Source organism: Sitophilus oryzae, unplaced genomic scaffold (assembly GCF_002938485.1).
Source record: "Sitophilus oryzae breed Bouriz unplaced genomic scaffold, Soryzae_2.0 scaffold_358_pilon_pilon, whole genome shotgun sequence".
Lineage (NCBI taxonomy): Eukaryota > Metazoa > Arthropoda > Insecta > Coleoptera > Curculionidae > Sitophilus > Sitophilus oryzae.
Genome location: NW_022146927.1, coordinates 2,582,143 through 2,588,586, shown reverse-complemented (window position 1 = coordinate 2,588,586; position 6,444 = coordinate 2,582,143). Strand labels below are relative to the sequence as shown.

General features: G+C 32.2%; 1 long non-coding RNA gene across 1 annotated transcript; it reads right to left on the bottom strand.

Annotated features, from left to right (window-relative positions):
• Positions 1-4,038: 4,038 nt before the first annotated feature.
• LOC115884857 lies at positions 4,039-5,886 on the bottom strand. The gene is made up of 2 exons (XR_004050621.1): positions 4,584-5,886; positions 4,039-4,492 (listed from the first exon to the last, which is right to left on the bottom strand). It is a non-coding gene; the product is annotated as an uncharacterized LOC115884857 (long non-coding RNA).
• Positions 5,887-6,444: the final 558 nt, after the last annotated feature.

The following is a 6,444-nucleotide window of genomic DNA, read 5'->3' as shown; positions in this document are numbered from 1 at the left end:
CCGAAAATCAAAACAACGTGACGATCAACGGATCCCCCTGGAAACAGTTAAAGAATACATATACCTGGGACAGGTGATCAAGTTAGGAAAAGAAACCAAACGGCCGAAATTACTAGGCGGAGCAAGTTGGCATGGGCTGGATTCGGAAAATTATCGTGGATACTCAAAAATCAGAAATTTCCCCAATATTTGAGAAGCAGAATTTTCAACCAATGCATATTGCCAATCCTTACATACGGCTGCCAAACATGGACATTTACAAAGGCAAATATAGAAAAACTGTCGAGGACCCAAAGAGCCATGGAAAGAATTATGTTAGGAGTTAAACTTAAGGATAAAAAAAGAAATAGCTGGATAAGATGCGGACTAAAGTGGAGGATGTGACAGCCAGGGCGGCACGATTGAAATGGAGCTTTGCAGGACATACAGTTAGACAATCCGACAATAGATGGAACACGGTAATTCAGCGATGGAGGCCATACTTAGGACAGCGAATGAGAGGACGCCCTCAAATGAGATGGTACGATGATTTCAAAAGAGTGGCAGGACTACATTGGACACGCACAGCACAGAACAGAGATCGGTGGCGAGAATTGGGAGAGGCCTATGTCCAAAGTTGGACGACAAACGGCTAATGATGATGATGATGATGATGATTGAAGGTTATCTCTGGCCACAGATTATTAGTAGTGGGAACTATCGAATGAATACTATCGAAACATTCGATAGTTGCAATTCATTCGAATAATTCGATAGTAAGAAAACATTTGTTGAAAACTATTCGAATAAAAATTATCGAATAGATCCGTCATCTGCCTTGAAATATTGTATTCTAGTAATTCGGCAGCAAAAACCATTCATTTATAAAATTCATTCATTTATGAAATTCATTTATTCGTCAGGATCGATTATAATAAAATATTAACTGAATTTTAGTTGTCGCCCGGCGACGTAGGTTTCTTTCCGAGAAACCCGTCAGCGGTCGGTGGCAATGCTATGAAAAGAAATGCCGGCATCTTTGATTTTTGCGGAGTCAGATATAGATAAGGACACATTATTTTTTTATTGAGGTGCTAGTATTTACACAGAAAATACATTATGAAGGGCGCTGTTGCCATATTTTGGTATTAGTTGATATTAGCAAAGAATATTATTGTTTGGCTTTAGTTAGTTAGGGATAGTATGTCTATATATTCTGCATTTTTTTTATTAATATTCTGTTGTTACACTGCAATAATACTTGTTATTTTGGATGTAAGAAAATGATTTTTAATGTTTTTAAGCAAAGACCGGTTTAATAAATAATAATAACAGTAATAATTTGTTATACCTATTAACAACAAAATTTAAAATGATTTAATATAAATATTTCTTTTAAGTAGTAGCAAAATATAAACAACAAATTAGATGTCAAAATTATTTATATTAGATCCTATTTAAAAATAATATAGTCTCTAAATTTTTTGGCAACGTTGGTTTATTAAATAATAATAATTACAGAACTAATTTGTTATATTAACAACAAATTTTAAAATCATGAAATATAAACATTTATTAATTTTCTAAGCATGCAGTGTAATGGAACGAAAATATAAATAAAAAATTTGAAATCAAAATTATTTATATTAGGTGCTTTATATTACTATTTAAAAATTATATTTACTTTTACAAAAAACTACATGTTAGAGAATTAGCATAAACAAAATACAAACATCGTTAATTTTTTTTAAATTGACACGTGTAAAACTTTCATTTTAATTTTCTCACCCCATAGTTTGAGTTCGATAACCATTTACTTAACCACATTACTTAAATATGATTATTAAGTTCAACTAATTCATATTATTAAAACATCTAAAATACAAATATGTATTTTTAAAATTAATTCTAAGTTCATCTCATCTCTCTTAAAAATTGCTACTTCTCAAAATTTCCCATTAAAAAATAGACCATATACCATATAAAATTAAATAATTGAAAGATCGGACTACGGAAAACCATACAAATTTTCGGAAAAATTTTGACCACCTGCACATGCACACAATCGTCAATAAATAAAATTAAAAAATAACTACTATTTTAGTATTTTAACTATTTTAATAAACGCAAAAATAGCACAGTATTTATACGGCGAAGTTATAAAAATTTGGAAGAACTAATAATGCACTGACGCATACAAAAATCAAACGAATACTAAATTTCATTTTTCATTTATCAAAAGCATTCGATAGTCGTGGCGCAACGATAACCATTTGGTCGCACGGCGAGGTTGTCACATATGCTTTAGTATACAAATGAATTAATGATTTTATTCGAATAAAACCATTCGATAGTTGAAATCATTCATTCATTAACCATTCGATAGTCTAATTCATTCGATAGTTCCCATCGCTACAGATTATTGTAGTAAATTTACCATCCCTTACCGGTAAAATCGCTGTATGGCTAATTTGTGGCATGTATGTAAATATGTTTTAATATATCTTTATATGCACCAATATTCTTTGTGAATTTATTTAAAAAATGTGTATCTCATAGTAAATTTACTTATTCATTGTAAATTTATCTTTTAAAATCGTCAACTTCTTGTAATATTACTATAGAGCAGGGTTTCTTAAAGTGTGGTCCATGGACCCCGTAGGGGTCCATCGCATGTGTATTAGGGGTCCGCGGTCCCCCCGCATTACGCCAGTTAACTGTAAACATATTGATTAAGAAAAGAAATAGTGTATGGCGGCGAATTCAGTAGGTATTTAATCACTAAACACTACGTGATGCGCGTAAGGATAATAAAACAAAGTTGAAGCTGTTCCCTTATCAAACGATGTTAGTAATTCTAGAGTTGTTGAAATGTCGTCAAATGTTTTACAAGTTGTTGAAGAATTAATTGCTTCACCGTTTCCATTCAGCATTCAATTAGATGAAAGCACCGATGTGTCACAATGTGGCTAACTGTTGCTATTTGTCCGTTACGTACAACAAGACACACGTAGTATTAAAGAAGAAATTCTTTTTGGCAATTCACTTTTGGAGACTACAAAGGCTTCAGATGTTTCTGAAACGACAAAAAGGTTTTTCAACAAACAAAATATAGACTGGAAGACTAAGGCTGGTATTTATAGTTGCATCTCGAGACGCCAAGACGGTCTTGGGCTCTCGAGAGCGGAATCCACAGAATACACGAGCAAACGTCATTTTGGAGATTGCGATTTTCATTTTGGAGATTGTCATTTTGGATAGTTTATGTGATCTGTGGATAGTTTCTTAACCTAACTTTTTTAGTAAACAAAATAAATCCCTTGTAAATCCGTTTTGTCTGATTAAACAGTTTTGAATTTTGAATATGTTAGAAGAGTTTGAGGATATTTTGGACCATGTGGAAGAAGAAAATCGTCTTCGAGTTCCAAAAAGGTATATATGGGATGCAGGAAATCCAATAGAAATGTTTAGCGAGGGGGGATTTATGCCAATATAGGTTTAACAAGGCGACAATTACAGAAACTATTTTACCTCTTATAAATTGAAGACTTGCAAAAACCTACCAATCGTGGTTTACCCATTCTCCCCGTTGTTCAATTACTAATTTGTTTACAGTTTTATACGACTTGTAATTTTCAGATGGTAAATGGAGACTTGCGTGGTGTTAGCCAACCTACAATAAGCCAGATAATCAAGAATAATGCAATAATGTGGAAGTATTTCAAAATCGCAAAAAATTTTTTTAGTCTAAATGTTCAGGTCCCAAAAGGGAAATTATGGATATTATAGTTGGATATCCAGGGTCAAGTCATGATAGTGCTATATTCAATCGAAGTAATTTAAGAATGCTAATGGAAAGGCGTGATATTCGTGATTTACTTCTTGGAGACAATGCATATAGATGTAGGCCAATTCTATTGACTTCTGTTCTACAGCTAGGAATCAACAAGAAACCAGGTATAACTTTGCCCATAGAAGAAAGCGAAATGTTGAAAGGCTATTTGGGACTTGGTAAAAACGTCTTCCATTTCTCCGAGGTTTACAAAACAACTGTTGCTATTATTTGTGCAACAGCTGTTCTTCATAATATTGGTTTAAGGGAAAATTTAGATAATTTTGAAGATGCTAATTTACACATTCCAATTATAAATAAAAAGGAAGAGGGTTAGATTTTTGAAGAAATCTTATTCAACATTTTGCAAATTAATGTATTTATTGTATTAATATATGTATATCTAGTAATTATGTAATATGTTAAGTAATGTTCCAAGGTAACTAGTACCTATATAATAATTTTATTTACTTTTCTATTAGTGTTAAGTTAGTGTTTATATATTTACATGTAACATATTTTAAGTAATTTCTTATAGTCTATTATTAGTTATCATAAAAATACTGTTTTTCTATACTTAAATAACATATGATTTCTTAGTAGTTTTACGCTCACTATGACCAGACAGTTAAGTGCTTGTTTTAACTGGTCACACAGAATTTTCCCACTAATACATTAAAACTAAAAAAATTGTCTTTTTATTTTCTTCATCATGAATATTTATATAAATATCATATCACATAATATACAATATTGGATGTATACCGTATACCTATAATTTTCAAGATTTTATTCCTTGGTGTAAATTCTGTATTCTTATTGAGTTGACCACTCTATATAAAGTTGATACTCCATGTTTTATAGTTTTATTTAGAATAATATTTCACAATACACATTCTATGATTATTGCGTTTTTACTGCTTCCTTATTTCTTCTCGTCTAGATGACATTCTTCTCTATTCTTTTTTTTCTAGTCTGCTACGTAAATCAGTGACTGACAATTTTTGCCTTTACTTATAAATTTAATTTATTCTCTGACACTCGTCCAACCTGACTATGTCTTAGTCTCCAAGACTTAATTAACAAAACTAACTTAAAAATTACCTACAACAATAAAAAAAATATTCATTCTAAATTTATGATATTTAAAGATTTTAAAAATTTATGAAACTATTCAAAACTAAATAAACCAAAAGTAGTATTCATTAAACATTAAACATATTCTTCTAAATACTTCTGTTTATGTGTTTTTCTGTGTCATGGGGTAGAACTTGTGTCACTGTAAATAGTCCCTTATATTTAGTAGCACTTTTCATATAGACCATGTCTCCTATCTTTGTGATACCTTTAAATCTATATGTTTATCATAATTTTTTTATACTTCCTTTGTTCCATTTCTATATGTTCTTTGACCTCTTTTCTCAATTTTTCAGGTAATTGAATACTTTTCATTCTCTACCGTCAATAATCTCACTTATCCATCTTCAATCTTCGGAATATATCCATATAATAATTCAGGAGTTTTTTTCGCCAGTGGATTTATTCACAGATGTATTTATAGCTCTTTCTATATTCTTAATATATGTATCCCATTTGTTGTTATCATCTGCACAAGCTGAAGGCAGTATCATTGGAATAATAATGCTGTTCAACCATTTATGGTTGCATCATACAAATTCACCCAAATGTTCTGCTATTAAAATGGACACCCTCTTGATAATCTGGCTTATTGTAGGTTGGCTAATACCAAGCATGTCTCCATTTAATATCTGAAAACTACAAGTCGTATAAAACCGTAAACAAATTAGTAATTGAATAACGGGGAGAATGGGTAAACCACGATTGGTAGGTTTTTGCAAGTCTTCAATTTATAAGAGGTAAAATAGTTTCTGTAATTGTAGCCTTGTTAAACCTATATCGGCATAAATCCCCCCTCGCTAAACATTTCTATTGGATTTCCTGCATCCCGTATATATCTTTTTGGAACTCGAAGACGATTTTCTTCTTCCACATGGTCCAAAATATCCTCAAACTCTTCTAACATATTCAAAACTGTTTAATCAGACAAAACGGATTTACAAGGGATTTATTTTGTTTACTAAAAAAGTTAGGTTAAGAAACTATCCACAGATAACATAAACTATCCAAAATGACAATCTCCAAAATGAAAATTGCAATCTCCAAAATGACGTTTGCTTGTGTATTCTGTGGATTCCGCTCTCGAGAGCCCAAGACCGTCTTGGCGTCTCGAGATGCAACTATAAATACGGGCCTAAACTTGGTAGTATCTGCACCGATGGAGCTCCCGCAGTGCTTGGTAATACGTCTGGTTTCGCGGTTTTGGTCAAGAAAGAGATCCCTCATGTCATAATAACTCATTGTGTCCTACATCGACATGCCTTGGTTTCACGGACTTTACCTACATTTCTGAAGGAAGTTATGTTTACATGTGTCAAAATAATTAACCTCATCAGAGCAAGAGCCTTAAACCATCGCGGCACCGCCTGTTTAAAACACTTTGTCAAGAAATGGGGTCAGAACATGAAGTACTGCTTTACTACACAGAAGCTCGTTGACTGTCAAGGGGACTGGTCTTAAAGCGATTGTTTGAGTTGAGGACAGAAGTGATACTT